A 26,706-nucleotide genomic window follows, 5' to 3' on the forward strand; every position below is an offset into this window, starting at 1 on the left:
TGGTTATCTCGAATCTTTATGACATCTTTTGGTGTACTTTATGGCCCAAGACAATAAGAAACACAACCGTAAGTGATACTTGGTCATCACATCTTGCCCTGCATGTTATGAACAAAAAAAGGGATATCTCTATGAAGATATTTATAGATTGATACCAATATTATGCACAGAGGGTGAAGAAACAGACCAATTCAATGAGGATCTTGACAAGACTCTCTAAACCAAGTCAATATTTATATTCCATTAATATCTGATGTCCAGGCAGAGTGGTCACAGAGGAAAATGACAAAAGCCCTGTTTGAACACATGGCTCAAGTTTGAGAAACAGGAAAGGCCTAAGGCTTGCGGTCCACTTTGAAACCACATGCCTATAAATCAAGAAAACTGCCTTCCATTATATAATTAGAAGACCGTGAACATGGTGAGCAGTAAACAGCATCATTTCCTCCCCCCAAGGAATTCTATTAGATAGATTATATATTGGTATATAGCAAGTAGCTACTTAATGGTGTGAAATTCATTATCAAAATCAACTAGGTGTAGTCAGACCCCTTAATAGTTGAGGTCAAAATCAATATCCTATGTTTGAAAAGATAAAAGAAAAGATTACAATTACTATAACTTCAACTGAACCTCTTAAAATGATCTCTTGAAGACCCCCCAAAAATGGCAAATGAAAAAGGCAAAGATATTTACTTTATCACTTTTTTAAAGAATAAAAAATGTATATCCTGACTGGGTCTGACTATGATTAGAGTTTTTTATTCAATTTTGAGAGACATATTTTTCAAAAGGTATAAACTGGACAAATAAAGGACAATGACCAGGATTTGAAGGATTCTAAATAACCTTGGGGCAGCTTGGGGGTACAGTGAATAGAAGCACCAGGCCTGGAGTTAGGAAGGCTCATTTTCCTGAGTTCAAATCTGACATCAGACACTAATTAGCTGTGTGACCCTGGGCAGGTCATTTAGCCCTGTTTGCCTCAATTTTCTCATCTGTAAAATGAGCTGGAGAAGGAAATGCCAAACCACTCCAGTATCTTTGCCAAGAAAATCCCAAATGGAGTCATGAAGATTCAGACATGACTGAATAATAACCGTAACAGATCACCTTGACAGATCAAATAAAGAAATTGAGGTAGAGAAGACTTAAGGGAGAAATTATAACATTCTTCAAGTATTTGAATAACTTTCATAAGGAAGAAGGATTAAACTTGTTCTGCTTGAAGCATCCTGATTCAACTTATGTAGTTGTGTGTCCTGTCATGGCCAAACATACACATTAGATGGGTTCCTGTCCTTTAAGAGCTTACAACCTATATAGAGACACAAGATATAAATATATAAAAAGATCATTAAAACAATTGAATGTTAGAGTTTAAAAAGAACCTAAGATATTGTGTGATCCACTCACTTGATTTCACTTTTGAGCTACTAAGAGGCCAAGTGATTTACCTGAGACCACACAACTAGTAAGCAATAAATTCAGACCTGGAACCCGTGTCCCTGCAGTTCCAGTTCTGTGTTATTTCTCCTTCATAGCCATTAGAACTATAAGAACAGATAGAACAGTTCAAAGCCAGCACCAAAATTTCCCATCTTTCCTTTGCACCTCTAGCATTTGTGCCAAGAAACTTGCTTCACTCCTTATGATTATTTATCTTCAAATGAACTTCATTTGATCCTTTCTTCGCTATTTTTCATTTCAGTGGTGATTATTTAAGCAAGTGAAAATTAAATACAAGCAAAAAAGGTAAACACAGAATATAGATTGTTTAAAGTGGATTCAAGAGCAGACATATCTAAAGCCTTCAGTCACAAACTCTCTAGCTATTTAAATCTCTAGGAAGCACTAAATTCTTCCCATAGGACTCACTATTTTGTTCCAACAGAGGAGTTAGGTAATGTTCACTTTGAAAACACAAGTAGATGGCAACTTGATTTATCTCTACTTTTCTGCATCCAAGAAAGGTCATTTTCCTTATTACAAAATAAGGCCATATCACAGGAAAATAGAGAGCATAAAATATATAATTCCAAATACAGTTATCTCTGAGGACACTTTATCTTTCAAATTCTGGGATTCTGTGACTTCTCTGATTTACTGATGGTTCACAAATCTCAGTCTTGGAAGGGATTGCAGAGTCCCAGCATAACCTTTCAACTACATGACTATGATCTTTGACCAGAGCAGGACCTTCCAGCTTTGTAGGCTGGAGAGGAGATTAGACTGCCCATCTTGCCCATCTTCCCATCAATGAATTTAGTTCATGCAAACCCAGGAGATGCTTTCCCCATTCGTACTTTCATAGGTGAGTGAGAGAGACAGAAATAGAGACAGAAATAAAAAAACAAACAAGAAAAGAAATGGAGAATCTCCATAAACATTTGAAATGGAAATGATTAATAAAATCTTTTTGGTTTGAAAATCAATTGAACATAGTAGGAAAGATGAGTATTTCAATGAATACAATACAGATGTGTGATATAAGAAGCTCTGAAGTGCTCTAGGGGTATATGGAAGGAAAGAATATATGTTGGTTGAAGGCATCAAGCAAGAGTCTTTTAATTTGACTTTGAAGAATGAATAGCATTTTGATAAACATAAAATGAATATTACTCTAGATAAAGAGCATTTCAAACAATGAAGCAGAAAAACCCAAGATATCTTTGAGGAATTCAGAGGAAATATTGGGGAGTCATAGAAGGTAAGGCTGAAAGAGAAGTTTGATCCAGATTGTAGAATACCTTATATTTTTTAATTTTATTTAATTAGATGATTTAGAATAATTTTCCATGGTTACAAGACTCATGTTCCTTCCCTCCCCTTCCCCCACTCCCCTCCCATATATGACACACAATTCTGCTGGGTTTAACATGTGCCATCGCTATCGATCAAGACCCATTTCCTTATTATTAGTATTTGCACTAGGGTGATCTTTTAAGAGTCCACTTTCCCAGTTATAGCCCCACCAACCCATGCGATCAAGTGGTTGTTTTTCTTCTGTGTTTCTACTCCCACAGTTCTTCCTCTGAATGTGGATAGTGTTCTTTCTCATGAGTCCCCCCAAATAGTTCTGGATTATTGCATTGCTACTAGTAGAGAAGTCCATTACATTCGATTGTGCCACAATGTATCAGTCTCTGTGTACAATGAGATTGTAGAACACTTTAAACAAGCTTGGATTTTATTCTGATGACGAGAATCATTGACAATCTTGGACAAGTTTTTGTTGTTTTCAGTTAGTTCGGTCATATCCAACATTTTTATCTCATTTGGGGTTTTCTTGGCAAAAATCTGGAGTGGTTTGCCATTTCCTTCTCCAGCTCAATTTATAGATAAGGAAACTGAAGCAGAGTTAAGTGACTTTCCCAAGGACATATAGCTAATATTTGTCTGAGGTTGGATTTGAAGTCAGATCTTCCTGACTCCAGGCCTGGCATTCTATCCACTGTACCACCAACTGCCTTTTTGAGCAAGTAGAGTTGTATAATCACAATTGTGAAATAAGGAGATGAATAGGAGTTAATAAAATGCATTAGAAGCAAAGAGACCTGGTATGAGACAAAAGGAATATATATATATATATATATATATATATATATATATATATATATATATATGAGAGAGAGAGAGAGAGAGAGAGAGAGAGAGAGAGAGAGAGAGAGAGAGAGAGAGAGAGAGAGAGAGAGAGAGTTCAGGTGGGAAGTCATTCAGGTCTGAACTATGATTTGTTGGGTTTTGTTTGTTTTGTTTTTCTCAGTGAGAATAGGAAGGAGGAAATAGCCTGGAGAGAGATTTGGATGATAGAACCAACAGTTATTAGTAATCAGTTAGGGATGAAGAAGAGACTGAAGTCATTCAGCCCCAAGGTTTTGTGCCTGAGGGACTGGGAGAATGTTAGGGGTATTGACAGTCACAAGAAAGTAAGGAGGAAGAAAACTATTGATAGGAAGATGATGGTTATGGGCTGGGATCTATTCTGATTCTTTGACAAAATCTGAAATACTCCAAGCCAATGTGCTTGTTGAATGCAAATAGATTAACTTGGGGTGAATTCCATACAAAAATATAGAAATGCTTCCTTGAAACAAGGACTAACCAACCTTCCACTGCCCCGTTTTAGCTTTGTCTGACATTTTTGCTAAGTTTTAGCAATAATAGTGGAGGCCTTAAGCCAAAAACTGTGCTAGACCAAGGGTTTTATACCCAATTTGTGCGTAATTATATGTATTGAATTCTTGTGCTTGGCATTTGTTTCTCTTACAAAAGTGAAGTGGAAAATATACCCCCAAATTTATTCATTTGAATTCGTACATTTATTATATTTGTGTTTTAATAAAAATTAACAAGCATTTATTAAATACCTGCTAAATGCCAGGAACTGTGCTATGTGCCGGTGAACAGAAAGTGAAGCTCTTTTCTCAAGTAGCATTCTAAGTTAGAAAAAAAATTTCAGTAAAGAATGAATAACTAAAAGAAAAGCATTTTTTCTGCCAACTCCTTAAAAGCTGGTGTTATACTTTTAGCCAAATGGGTGCTATAAATATTCTTGTACAAGTAGGTAGAGGAGACCAGGGTGTCACTGAAAACTTCATAAAAGTAACCTCTGAGTTGGACTTTGAAGGAAAAAGAAAAACGTCATTAAAGAGAAAAGACTAAAATCCCTTTGGGGAAATATTTGGGTTAGAAAAAAGGGAGAGAAAAAAGGTGGTGATGAGAAAATATTCGGAAGATTTCTCAGGAGACAATCTGCATAGAAATCTCCTGACTGTGTAACTGTAGGCAAATCATTTAGCCTTTTTGGGGTTCCAAATGACTTCCTAAGATTAGAAAGCAGAGAACTATTATTCATCTACTTTGGTAGTTTTGTACCTTGGGGGAAGTTTTCTTACTTCACCAACAAATCACATGAATAGGCAAAAAATAGATGCATAAATTTGGGTGTTTTGTATTATACACACATACACATGTATGTGCACACATGTGTTTAAAGACATATGTGTGTTTCATACAGATCAAATGTGTAGACATTAATGTGTGCATTATGTATATATCATATAATATATACATATGTGGATTTATTAAATAATCTACTTTTAGCTAAATGAAATTTTCAACAGATATTTGGGAAATTAAAGTCTTCTACCTCCATTACTATCAAAATTTGTTCATATTCCAGTTTAGTGATTGATTTCAATGGTTTATAATTCATACCTGGATTAAGGTCTGCATATATTTATATATATATATATATATATATATATATATATATATATTGTGTGTGTGTGTGTTTATGTGTGTGTGAACAATGATCATTTCTTTCAATGGACATCACAAAACTTGAACAGGAACAGTTTATGACAAGTGAAGAGGATCAAGTTTCCAGATAGTTGCTCAAAATATAATCTGATAGTTGTCAGTCAATAGTAAAAAAAGTTTAGTAAGTACTTCTTGCCAGGTACTGGGCTAAGTGCTAAGACTATGCATTTTAGCAGAAAGACAGTGTCTACCCTTGACGAACTTATAGTCTAACTGGGGAAAGATTTTGTAAAATGAAGCTGAAAGTGTGGAGCAGTTAGAAGAAACCAAGGAAGCATGGCAGAGAATGTCTTGGGTGTAGCCTGAAGAGGAATGAGCCCTGGCTGGCCTGGGACACTTCCTTAAATGGAAGTTCTGAGAGGAGTCCTCCAATCAGAGGAAGAGGCTGCTGGAACAGAGGCTACTTCCAATGTGAGAATGCCAGGGCCAGAGTGAGCTTCCAGGATGAAAAGGGTGCTGGGACATAATGAAGAACGTCCAGAGTACATCCCGGAAAGGAAAGGTTCATCTTGCCAAAAAGTCTTTGTCATGAATATCCCATCTTGCCCAGTCATATGTCATCCCTCTCTTTGAAGTCACAGTCCAGAAATCCAAATTCCATTCTCAGATAACCTTTCACAGTCAGCTGCTCACTTTTCAAATCAATTTTCCTGGACTGTGTCCCTTGGCTTCAAAGGACGGTAGCAAGGAAAACAGAGCCCATTGACCTCATTGTCTTCAGTTTCTTGCCCACACAATTCGATAACCTTTGGCAGTACAGGTATCCCTTCCACATCATGGAGGTCAGGGGTGTTGTGACCCCTTAAGCCTGAAAATTTTTTGTAAAATTTATTGGCTCTCCCTTCATATCAGAAAAGAATTCTGAATTTTTCTTTTTCTTTTATGGAGTATTTACAGTGCTTTTGGTTAAGTATTTCATCCTAGGCTATATAGTTTCTAAAATTTTTCTGTATCTTCCACTAGACTTCATATGGCATCCATGGCTTCTGCAACACACCCCATCCAAATTCCTGTTTAATTTCTTATGCTAACCTGCAATAGATCAAAACTGAATTGGGGAAAGTTGCCATGTGGAAGTGTTACCCATACTTCTTCGAATCCTCCTGGCAATATCATTCCAATTGACATGAACTACTCAAGAAAAATAGATGTCATTCTTTCATAAATCTTGGGAGATATTCTGCTCCAACAAATGACCCAAGGAGGCAATGGACCTTATTATTACTGTTATAAGGTCCCAAATAGTAGCCTCAGCACTCCTGAGCAAGAAATAATCAGCCTCCACTACTCTTTACTTTTTCCTCTGATCTTCATTCAATCTGATAACTTCTGTGGCTCTAAGCTATTCTTTGGTGGACAAGCATCTTCTTCCTCCTCAGAGAATCCAGTTCCCTCCTCTTCAGGAGGAGCCTCAAATATGTGAGGGATTAGGAGAGAGTGGAGGTGCTCTAAATGTACATTCATCCTTTTTCTTCCTTTTCTTCTCCTTATGGCACTCTTCTATTCACTAACCTCTCGACAAGAGTCATCCTCCCACTTTCCTACTTCAGACATTTTTATCTTCTCCTCCAATCCCTGCTTCATTTTTTAAAAGGAGCAATTCATTGTTTCTGATAACCTTAAAAAAAAAAGAGACTCACTGAGATCTTTTCAACATATCATCACCTCTTAGTGACCTGACAATCACACTCAACTTCTTTTCCTTCCTCTCAACAACTTCCTAGTCATATACACTTCCTCTTTCTCATTAAACCACCTTCCTGTCTATTTCACCAATTTTCCCTACCCACCACTTCCCTCCACCCAAGTATTTTACTGTCAATTTGTTCCTCTTAACTTTTCTGACTTATCTTGACTTCTCAACTACCTTCTCCTTTTCCTTCTTCTTAAATACTTCTCTTTGAGATCTTCCTCTAAGGTCTCTTCTCAATAATTGTTCTTCAGTCTTCTCTCACAAAAGCCAGAAGTAGAATCAACAAACTGATAGAATTCTACTTCAAATCTTCTTCATTTTTCTACAACATTTCTCGCAGCATGAATGGCTCTGATGAGAAAGGAGAGACTGGTCTGTATAAAGGAGAAGTTCTCTGATACACGTAGATTTTTAAAGGAATGAAGATGGAGGAAAAATACCTCTTTCCAAAATTCTAGAAAGGCCAGATGAAGGATAGCTAGATCTCAAGCATATCAGCCTTACAAAGTTAGACTAATAATATGGGGAGTTCCAACTAGTAGAGAAAGTCTAAGCTAAAGCTGAAGAACCAAAGGGATATAATTGCAGGCAAAGTACAAAGAGAACAAAATACAAAAATTAAAAAAAAAAAGTACCGAGAGATCTTGGCAAGCAGGTGATTTGAATCAGGGCAAGTTACAAGATTGTCTTCAAAGAAGGATCCTGAGAAGAAGACAGAGAATACATAATCAAGTCATACAGAAGATAATGAAGAAATAGCCATTAGATCTGGGATGAAGAGTAGGATTCCAGTCCCTGGGATGACTGACAAAGAAGCAATATTCCAATCTCAAAGATACTGGAGAGAAATTCAGGGTAGTTGTAGATAGGGGTTGGAGCTGAGAATTAGACCTAAAGAAATAATACAGTACCTTAGTTCAGTGACTAAGAAACAAGGAGTATCTTGTGGGAAATGGAGTGAGTGCTGAGAAAGAGCCCAATTAATAGAAACAACCTTTAAGGTCAAAGTGAGCCCTTGAAATAAGAACTTTCAGAGAGATTCAATGCAAGAAAATACTTCCTAATATGTAAAGCTACTTCAAAGTTGAATGTGTTATCTCTGGTAATGGAAAGTTCGCCATCACTGGAGGTGTTTAATTGGAGGCTACATGACCATTTGTCATGATGCTAATAGCAGATTTCTTTTTAGGCAAAGGTTAGATTAGATGATTTTCTGAGGTCCCTTTAAACTCTGGGATTCTGGCCTAGAAGTCAAAATTTTCCCAGGACCTGAGATGGAGGTAACCCTTAGATGAACTTTAAAGCAGCTTCCAACTTTAAAATTCTATGAGATTATTCAAACTCATCCAAAGTCAACTTGTTCTGGTTTCAAGTTGTCTAGCCGTTCAATGGCAGGAAGCCTGGAAGAGAAAAGACCACCCTAGTGAATCACTAGACACAAAGAAGAACCAGAATGAGAAAAGCTTCAAGTGAAGATGGGGAACACAATAAAAGGCAGACAAATCGTGTTTGAAAAAGGTAGGGAATTAATAAAATAAAGGAAACAGGTTTTCTTAAACAATGTCAAAAGGACTTTGGGGCAATCTCAAAAGATATCTATGTTTTATAAGCATAAATGTGACCATGCAACCTGAATTATTTTTTCTAGGATGCTTTAGCAGTGTCTACCCCCCACAAACCATTCTGTCCTTTTGGATTTGATTTTAAAAAAGGTATATTAAATGTAAGACATTAGAGTTTTACAAGTTTTTTTTAAAAATATATAAATCTTTTGACTGAATAGCTCCTTTTGTAAAAGAGTTCACTTTAAAATTTTTTAAACAATTTGTCTATAAGAAAACATTTGTTAGCATCGTGCATGATTTTCCATATGATTCTAGAAAGACCCATACTGTGGGGACAATTTTGGATGAGTTGTTCAGATCCATCCATGAATATCTAGCCACTTAACAAGCACGTCCATATATCACTCAGAGCAAAAGAGAATTTACTCATATGCTTTTCTCCTAATTCAAATTGATATATGTTCACAAGGCCACTGGAATTTGAACTCTTCTCTTTTGTTCTTTTATTTTTTCCCTTCACTCAAAAGACAAAGAGCAGGGATTTCTAAAGGGGATGGGTGTTACTGAGCTCTTGTCAAAGAACATTTTATATGAGAACATCATCAGATTCATTATCTCATCATCAAGTAATACTAGGACATTGGAAGGCATGTGGTACACTATGAAGTGCTCAGGAAAAAATTAAGGACACAATAGAAATCACCCTTTAGAAGCTTACAATTAAAAAACCATAACACTGTATAAATAATTAAGATATAGATAAAATCAAAAGCTCAATTCCCAATACATAAGCGATCAAAGGCTATGAACAAACAGTTCTCAAAGGAAGAATTAATTGCACATAAATATCAATCATATGCAAGAAGATTCCAACTTGCTAATAATAAGAAAAATGCAACTCACAACAATCAAGAGACTTCACCTCACACCTTGTAAATTGGCAAAGATGACCAAAGATGGGAATAGTCAATGTAAGAAGGCTTGTGGAAAGATACACATATTAGTACATTGTTGGTGGAGCTATGAATCAGTAGAATCATTTTGGAAAGTAATTTAGAATTATTCAAATAAAGTCAGTCAGTCAATAAAATATTATTATACATGAATGACTATATAGATATAAGAAATAGATTCTATAGTATTTAGTTTCTGACACTGTGCTAAGTTCTAGGCATAAAAAGAAGAGAGAAAAGATCATTTCTGTTCCCAAAAGGAAATTGAGTTTGAAAGAGATGAAATGGCTTGTTCTGGGTCACATTGCCAAAGTTTCTAAGACAGAATTCAAACTCAAGTTTCCTATCTAAGTTCCCATCTCTCTTCTGACCTCCAATCCTGCATCACCAGCTACCTGCTAGTGATCTCCACCCAGATATCCCACAAGCATCTCAAATTAAGTGCCTTGAAAAGAATCAGTATCCCCCACACCCCTAAACCCATCCATTCTGCTAAATTCTCTATTTCAATCAAAATACCATCATTCTTCCAGGCATTGAGTTTGACCCTTCAAGACTTCATTATGTGACCACCAACCTATCTTTGACACCTTTATTTTACATTATTTTCTTTCGTGCCTTTGTCACTCTACTTAAACTGGATTCTTGTTGTTCCCCATAAACATTGTTTCCCATTGTTCTGCCTTTGGAGAAACTTCAGAGAAGGTAGAACATCTCTGGGCCTTAGTTTCTTCCTAGAGAGTGAATGTGAAGGCTGCTAAAGCCTCCTCCACCTTTAAACCCATGATCCTGTATTAAAATCATACCATATCATATATCAAATACCATGTCGTAACCTATATTAATTCCATGCTATATCACGCCCCTAACATCTCTTCGGCAAGTGAAGTCTTTAAAAAAACTTTTGGCTTAATGACTTTTTCCTTATATCTTTATTTTCTTCTCAGTCATATACCTGGAATATACTTTCCCATCACTTCTGCCTTGCAGAATCCCTTTGGAGCTCAGTTCATCTACCACTTAGTAAGCAAGAGTTTCCTTGATTCTCTAGGTTCCTCCCCCGATCAAATGTCCTCAGTTGTATTTTGTACAAACTTGCTTTGTATATTGTTATATGTGTACATGTGGTCTCCATCAATAAAATGTAAGACACATGAGAACAGGGACTGCTTCATTTTTGTCTTAGTGTCTCTAATGCCTGACCCAGAGTAGGCTCTTAAAAGACATTTGTTGGTTGATTAATTTAGTGATCAAATGACCACACATTGATTGTGTTGGAGAAGAGTTTCTTGTTTCAATTCCAAGATAGACTAGATCACTCTTAGGTCTCTTCCAGCTCTGAGAATCCGTGATTCTTGGAAATCTTCCAGATTTCTGGATGATTTTCAAAATTTCCTCACTCTTTCAAACGTTCCAATCTTTTTGTTTTAAATGTAAATTGATTTGTTTGTTCATTACGTTTCCCATGTATCTCCCTTCCTCCTCTCCCTACGATAAAAAAGGCTTTGCTTGACTATATCTATATATATGAGAAAGAGAGAGAGAGAGAGAGAGAGAGAGACATAGAGACAGAGAGACAGAGAGAGAGACAGAGAGACAGAGAGAGAAAGAGAGAGAGAGAGAGAGAGAGAGAGAGAGAGAGAGAGAGAGAGAGAGAGAGAGAAGAGAGAGAGAGAGAGAGATGGGTATATATGTAGATATATACATGAACTATATTGTGCTTGCTTCTATTTTATCAGTTCTTTTTCAGGAAGTGGACATCCACAGTTCTGCAAACAATATTTCTGTTGTTATATATAATGTTCTCTTATTTCTGCTTCTATCATACTTCATAATTTCATAAAGATCTTTCCATGGTTTTTAAACAAAATTATCTACTCATCATTTCCTCCCAGGCAGTAGTATTCCATCATAATTATATGCCTTAATTTGTTTAGCCATTCCTCAATTGATGGGCATTCCCTCAATTTCTAGTTCTTTGCTACCACTTAGAGAGCTGCTGTGTATATTTAACTAGAAATATCTTCTCCTATCCCATCACACACCTTTTTTGAGGGGGGGTTTTCATGAAAGTCATAAAGAGATTGGAACAGTGATGACCTTCAATTCTTACCAAAATGGAAAGGCTTTGGATATATATTTTCTGTCATAGAGACAATTAGGTGGCACATAATAGAGACTGAGCCTGGAGTCAGGACAAGCTGAGTTCAAATATGTCCCCAGATACTTACTAGCTGTGTGACCTTAGACAGGTCAGTTAACCCTGTTTGCCTCAGTTTCCTCATCTGTAAAATAAGCTGGAGAAGAAAATGGCAAACTACTCCAATATCTTTACCAAGAAAACTCCAAAATGAGTAATTGAGAATATAATTAAAAATGACCCCAAAAGCCCAAAACACTAGCTGTGTGACTTTGAGCAAGTCACTTAATCTCTCCCTGCCTCAGTTTTCTCATCTGTATAATGAGGATAATAATAGCATCTAACTCCCAGGGTTATTGTGAGGATAAAATAGGTAGGATAGTATTTGAATAGCACTTAGCATAGTGCTTGACACATAATGGACACCATAAAAATGACTTGTTCCCTTCACTTAACAAAGGATTTTAAGGATCATCCTCTGTACAAATGTAAAATTGGGCTAAAATTATGATAAACTGCTTTCTCCCTCATGAAGAGCAGAACCACCATGTGTGGCCCCTACAGTAGCAGTTTTTGACAGAGAAAGTATAAATGGCACTTGTGAAATGGGAAAAGCAAACCAAATTTGATCAATTAGAGGAGATACAAACTGGAAGCAAGACAAAGGATTGATTTACACAGTATCTTAAGGAAGGGAAGATGCCAAAAGATTTGGGAAAAAATCTATGGTGATATAATGATGAAGATAGCATTTATACAGTTCTTTAAATAGACCATTTTATGTATGTTAACTCATTGAATTCTTACAACAACCCTATGGATAAGTGCTATTATTATACCCATTTTACAGATAGGAAAATTATAGACAGGAAAGTTAAATGACTTCCCCATGATCACATAGCTAGCAAGTAATTGAAGCAAAATTTTAACCTAGAGCTTCTTAAATTATAAGTCCTTTCCAATACATCACCTAGAAGCCTTTATTTATTTTTAAAAAGTAACAGAAAAAATATCAACAACTGTCACCCTAATATACCTATTCTCCCATCCATACAAAATCTTAGAGTCAATTACACACAAATTGAAGACATTTTCAGTGAGGCTATCACTAGGGAATAGACAGACTTTCCCAAGCCATACTCAATTATGGACTACCTCTTTACCATCTCAAAATAGCCTGAAAGATATAGGGAATACAAGACTCCACTATTGTTGGTTGTTGAATACAAAAAAAAAATGACTTGCCACAACAAAATATGCTTTATAGGTTCTTTTGTAGCAAGATGTCTTACATCAATCAATGATGGATTTCAGGATTCCTCAAAAGATACAATAATAGAAATCACACAGAGAAGCACAAAACAGAGAGATGCATACTCACCAAAGTGTATGCCATTGTGATGGAGAGTGAGCATAGAGTCCAGAAGGGATAAAGGTTCCCTGAGGAACCACATGCTCTTTTTTGCAGATGACATTGTGCTGATTGCTGAAAGTTCCAAAACATGTCAGAGTCTCCCTGAAGAGATAAACTATCACTCAAAAGAATCTGGACCAACCATGCACACAAGAAAGACCAAATTGATAATGTCTATTGCCTAGAATGCAACAATGAGAGAACAGTAGAGTTTATCCAATAACATGCAAATTTGAGGTAGGAATAGATGTGGACAAGAGGTGAAAAAGAAGGACAGGCTATTTTGCTTTCAGGAAATTCTATTTTTACTGACCCCAAGCTTCCTGTTGCATCAAAGGCCTATCTTTCCAATGCAAACATTTTACTAATGTTGTTGTATGGCAGTTAGGCCTGGCATACCATGGCAATGAGCATCAAGAAGAGGGCAATGGAAAGGCTCATGGTATGTATAAATGGGCTGCAACATGCAACCAATGGAAAAACCAAAAACAAAACCATGTAAGCAATGAGGAACTCTGAAGAGCCAAAGGAGAGGATGTCATCAAAATACTATATAGCAGAAAAGGAAGATGGACTGGTCCTTGGTGAGAATAACTAATGACAAGTAGACAGTCAGAGTGCTCCACAGATACCTTCTTAAGGAGGGAGAAGGGAGGGAAGGGAGGTAGCTCAGTGGATTAAGAGCCAGGCCCAGAGATGAGAGGTCCTGGTTTCAAATCTGACCTCAGATATTTCCTAGCTATGTGACCCTGAGCAAGTCACTTAATCCCCTTTGCCTAGCCCCTACCTCTCTTTTGCCTTAGAATCGATACACAATATTGATTCTAAGACAGAAGATAAACATTTTAAAAGATATTGAAAACCCATTGGGATGCTGTGGCAAATTTGAAAGGACATGGAGGCAACTTTCACAGGATAGGCAGCCACAGTCAGGATACAATCTGCTTCACTAGAGGGATCTCAGATATATTTGAGAAGTTACTGGTAGGATTACAAAAATTGTGAAACTAGAGTAAATGGCAAGTAGAAAATATACCTCTATTGCTCAACCAGGATAAAAATAATATTGATACTATAAGTCATCATGCCACAGAAAGAAAGAATAATTAGCTCAGCATGGGGGAAACATGAGCCATTACAGTAAGTACTGTATTAATTATCCTACAGATCTTGGGATTCCCAAATTTATCATAATAGAAAATTCCAAGAAGTACCTTGGGCCGGCTTAGAATGAGACTGAGAATGACAAGTTGAAGGTTGACTTCCATAAGCATTTTAGTAGAATTTGTCCTGTATTCAAATCCTGCCTCTACCACTTACTATCTAAGTGACCCTAGACAATACACTTAGCACCTCTAGGCTGCAGTGTCCTTATCATGAGAGAGTTGGCTCAGTTGGCCTTTAAGGTTCCTTCCACCTCTGAATCTATAATCCCATGAACCATGATTCCTAATGCCATCTCTTTCATAAATAGAGGCTAATAAAAGAAAAAATCTTTGGTTTTCTAACTGTTTCTTTAAGATTTTTATTTTCTTTGCAGCCTTATTCCCCCCCCCCAAAAAAAAAACTCTCCAAGGGTCCCGATCCAGGTAAAAAAAGACTTGATAAACTAGGTCTTAGCATAAGGGCTTCACTTTCCCACTTCTTTCCTTTTCTAGCTCCTTCTTGTTAGCTTTCTATATTGCAAGTTATGTATCTATCAGCCCATCAGTGGAATGGTGGAGAAAGGTTAAAATGAAAAACAGAGCATCAAGAACATACTCAGTGCTTTAAAAAAAATGCTTGAGTCTTCATTTTAAATGTTTACACAGCAGTTAGCCAGATCTCACTGGCTCCTTTCACTTCTGGCTGGAGAACAACTGTGTCTTCCTCACTTCCTGTTTGTCTGCCTCTGCTGGTGGGAAGTTGGTCCAAGTTCAAGATGAATGCATTCCGCATCATGGAAACACTGCATGTATTCCTCAGACTTTGAACTATAGAATGATGCTATCTCATTGATCGCTTTCTGTTGGCCATGATCTCCATTCTATCCAAAATATTTTTCGTGTCTCTGTCACCTTACATGATATCAGTTTAGAATTATATGCTTGTGTCTTCTCATAGTAAGAAACATGTATTTACTATATTAGACCTTGTTAACACCTCTCCCAGTATGGGGAAAGAGACTTAGATGTCTGCATGATCAGGATCTTTCGTATCTCATAATGAAATCCTGTTTAGGTGTAGACAGATACATCTTTGGGTCAACTTTTCTGGACTCCATCAAATACCCCATATTTGGTCCTTCGCACTACAGCTTTGTTTACTCAGATCACATTTCTGCTAAGAATTAGCTGAAATGGTGGCAGTAGGAGAACAGAAGTTGTGATGCTAGAGGAGGAAGGTAAGATTATTTGGGAGCATGGGGCAGGCAAAGAGAGATGTAGTGAGAGGACCTGGACCATAGACAAGGCGGGTGGTGTCTAAGAGCAATGGAGGTCTAAAGGGATACAGAAAAGGAAAAGCAAGAGTCAGGAGGGAATGGAAACCAAACTTTGTCCTACTTTATGCCTTTTTTTTCTGAAGTGATCTTTTTCAGGTCAAGCAGTGACCCAGACTGTTAACGGATACACTCGACTGTGACAAACACTCAGTTAATTATGGATAAGAGACGCAAGAGAAATTCACTTCCCTGTATCCTGAGTCTCCTTCTCTAGAGAGTTTCTGGATAAAGAATGATAATCTTATTTGAAGTTTCTTGTACTTTATGAACCTCCTGGAAAACAGCAGCAGCAACAACAACAATAATCATAACCAGCATTTATATAATTTATATAATACTCTGAGGTTTGACATAACAAATAAATAAATAAAAACAAAGAGTAATGCAAGAAGTCAACTAACGAGCTATTGGGAGAGAAACAGAAATAATATCCATTAAACCAAGTCTGGCTTCCGGTGCTTTTTCAAAAACACTTTTTTTTGTTTGCTTGCTTAATAAAGTTGAAAACATAGAACTATTTTACAAGGTTTTTTTTTTTTTTTTTAATCATGCCATTTATTGCTTTGCTTAGGAAAAAAAATCCTTTTATACTCTTGCCAAAAAGAGCAAGAGGGGGAGGAGAGGAGCACTCTGGAATCTTTTCTTTGTATGTCGAAATGGAGGTATTGGCAAGAAGATATTGAAATAACAAGTAATAGCCTTTTCAAGATAGAGTTGAAGGCTTCCAGAGAAGGCTGTTTATTAGATTATACAGAGCTCTTCAAAATTCAAAGCACTCTTACTTTGACAAAACATTTTTCCCTCATCTGGTTAGAATTTTTGTGCCAGTTAAGTTCTCAGTGCTACCATTTCCTCCACATGTGTTCTGCAAACCATGGCAGGATACGTTCATTATTTGGTAGGAGTCAGGAATGAGAGGCAATTATGGGGGCCTAAGCACGACAGAGATAACATCTCCTTCACAGTTCCACAGGCAGTATAGAGAGCGGTCTGTCTGGGCTCAGGGACCATTGATCAAATCTCAATGGGTGTATTTAAAAAGAACCTTAACTGTTTATTTAGAAGAAAAAACCCATTGTGCCATCCAGCAAGATGGATCCATCTAACAAGATCTACAAAGCAAGTGCCGGATTCATTAAAATAAATTTAAAAAACATATACATGGCTCTGTCAAAGTGGGTTTGGGCTTTTTGATATCGGGGACACTTTGAAAGCCAGTGGAATTGATATCAAGAAATATTTTTTAAGTATCCAATATCTAGAAGACATTATTCTAAAGGCTAAGGATACCAGGATGAAGAATGACATTCTCTGCCCTCCAAAAGCTTAGAATCAGTCATAATCACTGTGTCCGAGGCAACTCTTAAAATTGATGAACTAAGTCATATGTGGACTATTATATGCATTGGTGATTGGAGTTCCCATATCAGGGGTTCCCTGAGCTGCTGAAACCCCAGATCCTTCATAGATTTGCCTCTTGACGAGCTGACACGTTTACAGAGAAAGGTATATGAGGGGACTAGAAAAATGTCATTAAAATGTTGGGGAAAGACTCAAAAATGAAGGATATATACAGAAATATTATAGAGGGAGGACATGATAACTGCAAAGGAAATGTCCAAAGTGATGCAATAAACTTAAAGAGGGAGGGATGACTTTTAACTATGATTATTGAAGGCTTCTTGAAAGAGAAGGCATCAGAGCTAGGCTTTCAAGGAAGAAGAGTGGGGCAAAGAAAGTAAAGGATTCCAACAAGCAGTGGATAAGTTATTTGTCCAGAGAAGGGTAAGGGGAAAAGAAAGGGAGAAGATCAAGGAATAAGTTCATAGTTAATTTTGGATGGAATGTGGAGTTAATGAAAAGACAAAGAATGAGATGAGGCTAAAAAGGCAAGATGGATCCCCATTACAGAGTCCCTTAAATATCAAGATGAAAAGTTTATATTTCATTCAATAAGCAACAGTCAATGGTAGGTTTTGTTATGCTTGAGCCATTTTTGAAAGTTCATACTTGGGAAGTCAGTGTGTTAGAAGGCTAGAATAACAACAATTTTTGGTAATTTGCCTGAGTTCTGAATTTGTGCTTTCTTTGGCCTAATCTGTTTAATTGAGATCTGGACTCTGGCAGGCGGCCAGTGTGAACAGAGCACATGAGCAACAGATTGATTTGCCTATAGCTCTATGGAATGGAAAGTGGGGGTTCCTCTTCCACCACACTTAATTCACTTGCTATGGTGAAGCATTATGTTCAAAACTTCCTAAAAAAAGAAATTGTAGTTTTCAGTAGAGTGAGTGTATTCTTCATTCGTCTCTCAGCATGATCAATGAGGACTTCTCCCACCCATGCGATTGCATCTTAGAACCTCCACTTTTTTTTAAGATTAGATTTCCCCCCCCGCCCCCAATTCAGGCTGGAAGTACTGGAACTACTTATGGAACTGATCCCAATACTCTTTATACATAGTCGTTTATATATTGTCTCCCTCATTAGACTATGAACTCCTTGAGAGCAAGGCTTCTCCTTTTGCCCTTCCTTGTATCCCTAGCACTTGACTGGTATATGGTAAGCAATGAATAAATGCTATATAATTGGTTGATTGATTGAATGAATGGCTGGAAGCTTTAACCTGCTATATACCTAACTTGAGTCAATCACCTCTCTTTAGGCAGTCTGGAGGACCCCTGAACTTGGAGGTTCACCATATTGATATCAGACTAAATGGTGACACCTAATCTACATAACTCACTGTAGCACCGACCACCCAAGCTCAAAGACCCCGAAGCCTTAGCCTCTCTAGCAGCTGAGATTATAAGCTTAGGTGCTATGGATTCTTGTCCATATCCTTATATAAATATTCCACTGCCCAGTCAAGCAAGCATAGGTTTAGGTCCTAATTTTGATATTTAATGACTCTTTGAATTGCAGCAAGTGACTTAACTTCTTAATGCCTCAGGAAATTATCTAAGACTATTGTATATGCATGTCTCTTCCTCCTTCTCTCTCTCCCCATATACATAGATAGGGAGAGATATATGGGGAATATATATATATATATATATATATATATATACACCCTCTCTATCTGCTTGACTGACATTTCTTTAGCAATTCAAGATTCAAAAAGTACTTTACTTCCGTTATTTCATTTCAGACTCATCCTATTCCTAACTCAAATCCATCTATTTCACTCCATCTACTGCCCCAAAAACATTATACATATTGGTATTTTTTTCATTTTATTTTTTTTTAATAATTGTTTTCTGGCATTTTATGATCCATGTTCTCTCCCTCCTTCTTCTTCTCTCCTCCCTCCCCAAGATGGAAACGAATGTATTATCATACAATTCACATTTCCATGTTCATCATATTGTAAAAGAAGGCATATTACTTATATTAGAGGAAATTCATGGAAAAAATAAAGTCATAATGCAATCTGCATTCAGATGCTGTCAGTTTCTTCTTTGGTAGTGGATTTCATCATGAGTCCCTTGGAGTTGTCTTGGATCTCTGCATTGCTGAAACTAGTTAAGACCTTCATAACTGATTAGCATAATTTATAGATAATATAGTGTTCTCCGGGTTCTGCTCACTTCACTTTGCATCACTTCATATAAATTTTTCCAGGTTTTTTTGTGATCATCATGCTCATCATTTCTCATGGCACCACAATATCCCATTACAACCATATACCACAACTTGTTCAACCATTCCACAATTGGTGGTCCTCCCTTCATTTTCTAGTTCTTTGACACCCCAAAAAGAGTTGTTTTAAATAATTTTGTACAAGTAGGTTTTTTTCCCCTTTCTTTGGTCTCTTTGAGATACAGACCTAGTAATGGTATTGCTGGGCCAAAGGGTATGCACAGTTTTATGGCCCTTTGGACATGGTTCCAAATTGCTCTCCAAAATAGTTCCACCAGCATTGTAATAACATACCAATTTTTTCACATGCCTTACAACATTTATCATTTTCCTTTTTTATCATATTAGCCAGTCTAATAGGTGTGAGATGGTATTTATATATGTTTTAATTTGCAGCTCTCTAATTTATAGTGATTTGGGGCATCTTTATATGACTAAAGATCGTTTTAGTTTCTTCATTGAGAATTGCCTGCTTATATCCTTTGACTATTTGTCAATTGGAGGATGATTTGTGTTCTTATACATCTGAATCAGATACTTGCTATAAATTTTTTCCCAGTTTGTTTCTTTGTTGGTTTTGTTTGTGCAAAAAAAAATTAATTTAACATAGTCAAAATTGCCTATATTGCATCTCATAATGTTCTCTATGTCTTATTTGGACCTAAATTCTTCCCTTCTCCATAGATCTGACAGGTAAACTATTCTATGCTCCTCCAATTTGTTTATGGTATCATTCTTTATTTTTAAATCATGTATCCATTTTGATTTTAACTTAGTATATGGCATGAGGTATTGGTCTATGCCTAGTGTCTGCCATACTGTTTTCCAGCTTCCCCAGCAGTTCTTGTTGAATAGTGAGTTCTTCTAAAATCATGGATTAGGGAGTTTGTCAGACATTAGGTTACTGTGGTCATTTGCTACATTGTGTTGAAGCAGGTGCTTAATAAACGTTTGTTGACTAGATTGCATGTATATTGTATTCACATCTCTTTATCCCTGTTACATGCCTTAAGGACAGAGGCTTTTTCCATTTTTCTGGTTGTCTTACTTGTATTCTTCATCATCAGCTCAGGGGCTAGAAAGCCAGTCTCAGAGTCAAGAAAACATGGATTTAAGTTCCAAAACTGCCACATTTTAGCTGTCTGACCCTGATCAATTCACTTTACCTTTCCATATCCTAGTCAACTGCTTAGTTTCTAAGCTGCAGCCAAGGGTGTATGAGGTGTTTCAGGAGGACCAGCACCTCTGGTGTAAGGGCTTACTGAGCCCTTTACAGGGTTCATGATCCATTGCCATCCACCAAACTCTCGCTGGTGGCTCCAAAAAACTGTAGCATGCACAGTGGCCACATCCCGATAAAACCATCTCAGCAGACTGGCTAAACCAGGTTGAGGGCAATAGAAAGGCTTCAAACCTGTCAGTTGGTTAGGTAGGGTGTATACCTCAAGCAATTAACCCAAAAGAATGGACAGATGAGAACAATTTTTTCCCATTAACCATGGAGGTGCCTAAAGTAGACCCTGTGGAATGCTTGGTAAAATATAGAAGATGATCCCAAATCCAGGGCCATTGCCAATTGTCTAAAATGTTTTGCTTCTGGACTTTGATGATTCTGGAAGAGAGATATAAAATGAGGGCTTTGTGCAACTCTGACTCATTTAAATCCAATTCTCAGGCAAGTCAAGACATTAACCTCATGATATCATTGGTCCTCTTTAAAAAATGAAAGATAAACAGCAACAATTAGTTACAAGGAAAATGCAGAAGGAGTTTCTCCATTCTGGAGTTCCTTAAAGAATGGTGCCAAACTCATATAGAAATAGCAAGCAGCATATCAACTTAGAAAACTACAAGTTCACATTATTTTTGTTGCATTGTATTCTATTTACTTTGTTAATGTTTCCTAATTACATAGTAGACTAGATAGGGAGTTTTACTGGCCACTAGTTTGACACTAATACCCCTTACCCATAATTCACAAATCCAGTTCCAGTTCCTATCCCTATCCCTAACTTTTTATAGTAGACATTTAAGAAATGGTTGTCGAATGGGTTTTTGACACGTGAATATATTTGATAAGTAGCACTTTGTGGATCGAGTTTTGTACTTGGTATTAGGAAGACGAGTCTAAATCATATCTTTTATACTTAGTGATACAGGGCTGGATCCATTATTTACCCTCTCGTTGCCTCTAGCAACTTCTTAAGATTTATGTACAGTGTTCTAGTGAATAAAGGAAGTGCCTTCCACAACTTTATGCACCATGAAAGACTTTGTTATGGATTTCCATCGCTTTTGTAGAATTAGTTGTGAGGCATTTGGAAAGAAGGCCTATACTTCCCAAATGACTCTGCTTATGGAGTCAACATTATAATGAAAATGATGATTGTGAAAATAATCTTTAAGCATTCATTTATCTTTTACCATAAGGTAGTTTAAAGTTTTTCCTGTCCTTGGATTCCTAGCAGAGATTAAAACCTTGTCTTTGGTATATCAGCAACCACCACCAGATGACTAGCATTCCATTAGCAAAACCTGGGTGCCATATGTTTGTAATAGAGGATTGGGTTTTTTGGTCTCTTTCATGCTCCCCTTCTTTCCCCTTTTCCTTCTTCCTGCTTTTTGATTTGTTAGAGAGTTATAGAATGCTTTAGTAGAATAGTAGGGCTATTGGAAAATGCCATAAACTGAATCTATCCTCAGAAGGGATGTTGAATAGTTGACATTTGGAGAGATTTTAATCTCTGTTCCCAAACATGAAGATATATATGACTGAGATTTTAATTAGATGCTGTGTATTCTTCAAAGAGAAGGAAAAGGACTTTGTAGTTAGAAAAGTGAGCCTAGATCTCAGGAAGCTGAGCTGAATCTAAGAAGACCTCACTTCAAGTTCTACCTCCGATTGGCAGAATGACCTTGGATAAATCACCTCATGATTCTCCATGTAACTCTCCAAGACATTAACTTGACAGTAAAGGTGCCTATCTGTTTTAGCGCAGAGAGGTTTCTTAGAGTGAGCTCCTCATAACAACCAAATCAGGGGAGCTGGTCAAAAGATGGAAAAAATTCCATCAAAAGTTTCATTAAAGTTCCTTCCAAAAGCTCAACAGACCTAAGGCTCTTACAAACACCTTAATATGTCATTTAAATCCCTTTATCACCTGGTGAGTCCTCTTCCTATATACCCTTATTTCATATTATCCTTCTCAACATACTCTATAGTAAATATCACTATTCTTTGGGTCTCCAAAATGCCTTCTTACTCTCTAACCTCTCCACATTTGTTTACACTTTTACTAGTGCCTAAAATGCCCTCCTTCTACCATTTTAACTGTTGAATTCTAGCCAGCCTCAAATTCCACATCCTCCATGAAACTGTTCCCATTTTCCCAGTTGGTAGTGGCCTTTTCCTTGGGGTCTCTGATCTTACTATGGTTTTTGCACTTCTCTGATGTGCTTATCATGTGATATTTCATATTAAATGTACCTATATTTGTGTTTCACCTCCTTATTCAATTGTAAGTTCCATGAGGACTGGAACTATTGTTTTACCTAAACGTTGAATAGCTCCCAGTGCCAATCCTAGCAATCTAAACATATTAAGCTCATAACAAATTTTTCTTCCATTTATGTTGAATTCTAATGAGTAATCAAAACAAATATCAAAATATTAATCAATGTATTTGATAGGACTAGAGGTATACCAGGAAAGTCACCCTATCCCATTCCCCCCAATATCTTCCCTATTATCCAATCAAATAGGACTTAAAATGCAAGGCCCTCAGAGTGAAGGAACACATAAAATTCATACTAAGTTATGAATGACTTAGATTAGGTCCTTGATATAAGTATTTGGAAGGGGAGGAGTAAGGAAGTAGCTTTTCCTATTGGATCACCTTTTGAGGCATGAAAGAGATGTAAAATGCAAAGAAAGGGCAAGTTGAAAGGACATCGATCAGAGAGCATACCTAGGTCAAAAAGAAAGGGGGGAAACTATAGTAGAGTCTTTAAGAAATTTGGACCACATATAGGAAAAGTACAGTAGAACCTTGTTTTACTTAGCCAATACTTTCCAGGACCTTCACATCAGCTGAAAATCCCATATAACCCCGTTAGTTAATAAGCATTCCATATACAGACACAGCTGGGCACTTTATGATGTTTCTTTGGCTTATCAGAGCTAAGTGTCACTATTCTTGTACTTTGGAACCATAATTGATATCTAAATAGCATTAATGAAATAAAGAGAAGCATTGCCTTGACACGGACACAACGCATTACAAGAGAGAAATCTAGATAAAGACCACTGCAGGAGCTAATGTTCCACACGACATGATGTGATGACTCAACTCTAACAATTCTCAAGCGTGAGGATTAGTGTGACTGGGTGAACTGTTGTGTTGTGTTGTTTTGTGTTGTGTTGTGTTGTGTTGTGTTATGTTGTGTTGTGAAATGGTGTGGATTCGGCAAATAAAAAAGGTTATTTTACTTATTTTTTCTGCCTTCATTTATTTTATTGTCAATTGCATATACATGAATTCATGGGTGTTAAGTTCTTTCTAGTAAATGAAGTCTTACCATATGTAAGGCATCATTTATTAATATTCCCTTCTTCAAAACTGTCCATGGCTTCCACCACTTACGCAATCAATCCTAAACTCCTCCCTGTGTTAGGCTAGGCACAGAATAGTCTTCCCTAAGACAAACTCCCAGTCTTCTCTCCCATTATTCCTCATTGTGTGTCCTTCACTCCAGCTGGACTGATCTATTCGATGTTCCTCAAATGTGCCTAATACATTCCCATTTCCATGCTCTTGTCATTCAGTTGTATCCTATTCCTCAGGATGGCAGTGGTTCGTATCATCCATGGGGTTTTCTTGGCAAACATATTGAAGCAGTTAGCCATTTCCTTCTCCAGTGGATTACAAACAAACAGGGTTAAGTGTCTTGCCTAGCTAGGATCACATAGCTAGTAAGTGCCTGAGACCAGATTTGAACTCAAGTCTTCTTGACTCTAAGCCCTTACCTAAAATGCTGCCTCCCTATTTCTCCAATTTTTAAAGTAATGTCCATGCTTAAATCCTATCTTCTCCAGCTAGAAATATCAACCTTCTATAAGCTTCTACAGTACCCAATATTTATTTGACATAAATATTTGTGTTGTTATTTTATGTTTCCCATAACTCTCCAACTGGATTGTTCTTTAGGACAAGGATTGCTTAACTCTTTGAAAATCCAGTATCTTGGGGGCAGCTGGGTGGCTCAGTGGATTGAGACCCAAGCCTAGAGATGAGAAGTCCTGGGTTCAAATCTGGCCTCAGACACTTCCTACCTGTGTGACCCTGGGAAAGTCACTTGACCCAGGGCAAGTCATTTGACCCCCATTGCCTAGCCCTTACCACTCTTCTGCCTTAGAACCAATACACAATATTAATTCTAAGATGGAAGCTAAGCGAGAAAGAAAGAAAGAAAGAAAGAAAGAAAGAAAGAAAGAAAGAAAGAAAGAAAGAAAGAAAGAAAGAAAGAAAGAAAGAAAGAAAGAAAGAAAGAAAGAAAGAAAGAAAGAAAGAAAGAAAGAAAGAAAGAAAGAAAGAAAGAAAGAAAGAAAGAAAGAAAGAAAGGAGGAAAGGAGGAAAGGAGGAAAGGAGGAAAGGAGGAAAGGAGGAAAGGAGGAAAGGAGGAAAGGAGGAAAGGAAGGAAGGAAGGAAGGAAGGAAGGAAGGAGGAAAGGAAGGAAAGAAGGAAGGAAGGAAGAAGGAAGGAAGGAAGGAAGGAAGGAAGGAAGGAAGGAAGGAAGGAAGGAAGGAAGGAAGGAAGGAAGGAAGGAAGGAAGGAAGGAAGGAAGGAAGGAAGGAAGGAAATTTCTTGTAACAAACATATAGTGAAGCAAAAGAAATTCCATCAATGGCTATATACAAATAAAGATATTCAATCAGCCTCACTTACTTTCTAGTTGTATTACCCTGGGAAAATTACTTAACCTCTGATTATCTGTCAAAAGTGGAAAAAGAAATGGCAAACCACTCCAATATCCTTCCCAAGAAAACCCCCAAGGTCCACGGGATCACAAAGAGTTGGACCAACTGAACAATAATAACAACAGATATGTATGTGTGTGTGTGTGTGTATGTGTGTGTACACACACATACACACATATGTCTCAACTTGCACCCTAAATTTGTCATGTCTTTATAATGGATAAAAGGGTTCATCAGTGGTCCTCTAGAATCATGAATATCAAAATTAACAGAGCAAAAAGTAGAAAATTTAAGCCACTCATGTTGAGAGGAGGAAATTAAATAAGCCCTATAAGAACTTCTGGAGTTGGAGGGGAGAAACCCTAGACCAAATGGCATTCAAATGCATTCTACCAAAAACGTCAAAAAACAATCCATTCCAAAACCATATATACTGTTGACAAAATAGCAAAAGAAGGGCTCCTATTGAATGCCTTCTACGACAGAGATGATTTCGTATTCCATTTTTCCCCAAGTAGACTGAAGGATACTTGAAGGTAGGAACTAGAAACTACATTTTCTTATTCATTGAATAATGCTTATAGCACTGAAATGAACCATCCTGACGTGTGACTCCTTATGTCACCATTTTTATTCGTCACATACTTTCATTAGCATCATTATACTGTGTCCTATTTGTCTGCGAGCAAGCCTTCAGGCCTAGATAAATACTTACTTGCCCTGTGTACGGAAACAGAGCTATGTGTTATAACAGCTGGTATTCCACCAGTTAGTGAGTAAACATTATGTCCAGGGGTTAAAGTGGCTTGGAAGAACTCCAGCTCATCTGCTCTTTCTATAAAGTTACAGGCTATCTTTTTTTACAGTTTACAACATACACTTTAATATATCTTAGGTTTAACAGCATTAAAATGTGCCTTTTGTTATCTTAGGCCAGCACCATCTCCTTATAAAGACTCTTGGCTTGTGGAGCAAATGCTTTTTTTTCAGACAGTCCGTCTTCTTGAAGCATAGCCCACCTGGCAGAAGAATGCTTACTCTCCACTTCGAGTCTAAAAATGGTGACTGTAATAGAGGTGCCTCAGAAGTCTCAGTGGAATTGTAGGTGTGAATAGTTTAAAACTAAACGGGGACTTTTGAGGTGCCCTCTACAACACCTTAAACATATTAGTAAGAATAATACAGGCAGATCCCATCTCGTATTTTTAATTGGCACCGCAAAGTATGATGTAAGGTGGAAAAACATTATAGGGGACAGTTAATTCCACCAAAGCAATCCATAGGAAATGTGTCTCAGGCAAGTGGCCAAATGGCATTACAATTTGCTTTGTGGTATGTTTATAATGAATTGATGATGTCATTATAAAATGGTGGGCAAGTTTATGTTGCATTGGAGTATGCCAAGATCATCTAGTTTGATGCCCTCGTTTTACAAATGGAGAAACTGAGGTCCAAGAGACTTGTCCAAAATTCAACAGGTAGTAAGATGCAGAGAGAAGCCTTGAACATAAGTCT

The 26,706-nt window shown here is 37.1% G+C and overlaps 1 long non-coding RNA gene across 1 annotated transcript in view; it reads right to left on the reverse strand.

Annotated features, from left to right (window-relative positions):
* LOC103105185 (uncharacterized) overlaps window positions 1–26,706 on the reverse strand; it is a 43,604-nt gene that overhangs the window by 10,802 nt on the left and 6,096 nt on the right. The gene's annotated exons all lie outside the window — the stretch shown is intronic.

Source organism: Monodelphis domestica, chromosome 7 (assembly GCF_027887165.1).
Source record: "Monodelphis domestica isolate mMonDom1 chromosome 7, mMonDom1.pri, whole genome shotgun sequence".
NCBI lineage: Eukaryota > Metazoa > Chordata > Mammalia > Didelphimorphia > Didelphidae > Monodelphis > Monodelphis domestica.